Source organism: Trichosurus vulpecula, chromosome 8 (assembly GCF_011100635.1).
Source record: "Trichosurus vulpecula isolate mTriVul1 chromosome 8, mTriVul1.pri, whole genome shotgun sequence".
Classification (NCBI taxonomy): Eukaryota; Metazoa; Chordata; class Mammalia; order Diprotodontia; family Phalangeridae; genus Trichosurus; species Trichosurus vulpecula.
Genome location: NC_050580.1, coordinates 80,719,262 through 80,721,069, shown reverse-complemented (window position 1 = coordinate 80,721,069; position 1,808 = coordinate 80,719,262). Strand labels below are relative to the sequence as shown.

At 44.4% G+C, this 1,808-nt stretch overlaps 1 pseudogene; it reads right to left on the bottom strand.

Annotated features, from left to right (window-relative positions):
- Nucleotides 1-471: 471 nt before the first annotated feature.
- Nucleotides 472-1,408, bottom strand: LOC118829562 (annotated as a pseudogene).
- Nucleotides 1,409-1,808: the final 400 nt, after the last annotated feature.

Here is a 1,808-nt window from a genome sequence, read left to right as displayed (position 1 = left end):
GGAAATAGTGCATTATCTGAAGCTGCTAATTACTTCCCTTTATAGCTGCTGAGAAAAACAAATAAAATGCTTTATTATTTTCATGTTCAAATACTGAAATAAGTAGTTAATTTTTTAAAACAATATTAGATCCATGCAGAGAAAACAAAAATGCAAGTTATTTAAAAGGAAACAAATTAAATCAATGGATACTAAATTGGAATACATGAATTAGAGCAGATAGTTTTTAATAATCATAAAATCTAGTAGTTGGAAGGGACCTCAGAGGCCATCCAGTCCAAATGGTACCTGAACAAGAATCTTCTTTACAACATATTTGGAAGCATGACAGAATCATGATGAAATTGCACTTAATTCTGAATTGATATTAATTCCATCATTCCTGTTCCTTGCTATTGAACATTTACCACATAATTTCTTTCTTCCTTACAAAAAGACTCAGAACAAACATTTATATGTTCTATTTGATTTTCAACATTTGGTCATGACTGTTAAAGGGCCAGATGATTTTACCCTGTCGGCTTGCTGATCTGCTTCAGATTTTTTTTAACTCAGAGGCAAACAGTTCTAAAACAGGATTCACAAATACAGAATATTCTGAATTGCCGTTGTTATCCGTTTCGGCACCAACAATATCATTTTCCCACTCCAGCCCATTAGAATCATCAGAAGCAGAGGTAGGATTACTTCCAGTCTTCTTGCTACTGTATTTTAATGCAACCTGTAAAATATCCTCTTCGGTTTTGGAACGTTCTCTCAATGGGACCATTCTGTTCATCTTTCCACTTTAGATCTAGGGATGTGTTGTCATCATTTCCACTGATTCAGTTTTGGTCATTAAGTCACAACTACTTTCTGTGTTTGGTGTCAAAACTGTGGCCTCTGATGAAAGTCTACTACTTCGAAAAACTTCATATTGTGACTTCATATTTCTCAAATAGGATTCAAAGTCTTCTTCTGCCCCTGAACTTTGATATTCTCCAGTGTTGGAATGGTGAGATCGCTGCATAATCCTTTGCCTTTCTTGCTCCAAGAACTTTCGCTGCTTTGCTGCCCTGGCTACTTCACGCTGTGCAGCGTATAAAGCTTCTTCTTCTAGTCTTAACTTCTCTTCTGGTAAGGCTAGCTCTCTTTGAATTTTCATATCAAATGTTTTCTGTTTTTCGGCAACAGAATCACAATGTCTCTCTCTTAAGTCAGCTATTTCTTCCTCAGTGAGGGGCCTATGACTACTTCCTGGGCTTTCCCCTTCATCACTTTCTACTAGATTTTCAAACTCTATAGTGAAATGCTCGCCTGTTGGGCACGTCCTAAAATATTTTGACCCTCCGCCGCCTCCTCCCCGCTGGAGCCGTCTTGCTTCCTTGCGGGGGAACCGGAAGCACTGGGTCCAGCAGCAGCTCCCCATGGCATGCCGCTGCCCGTCGCGCCCACGCCCGGGACCCGGCCCCGGTCCCTGCAGCCGCATGGGCGCTAGGAGCCGCGAGCAGCCACATGGGCGTGAGGGCGCGAGCCTTGGCGGGGAGCCGCGGGCCGGCGCAGAACAAAGGTGCTTAGCGCTCGAGCGGCCGGGGAGAGGCCGCAAAAGGAAGCCGAGCCTGGACCGGGCCCCTCCGGCCTTTCTCCATGCGCCTGGCGACCCCCTTGGCGCCCCGCTCTGCCCCTCTGCCGGCCACGTGGAGAGAGCGAACCGCTGTCAGCTTCGGAGTCCACAAAATATGTATTAAAACAAAAATACAGGACACCTTTGAATAGTGCAGTTTCGCTGAAGCACCGAGGGGCTTGAGAATATTAATGGGAATACTGCG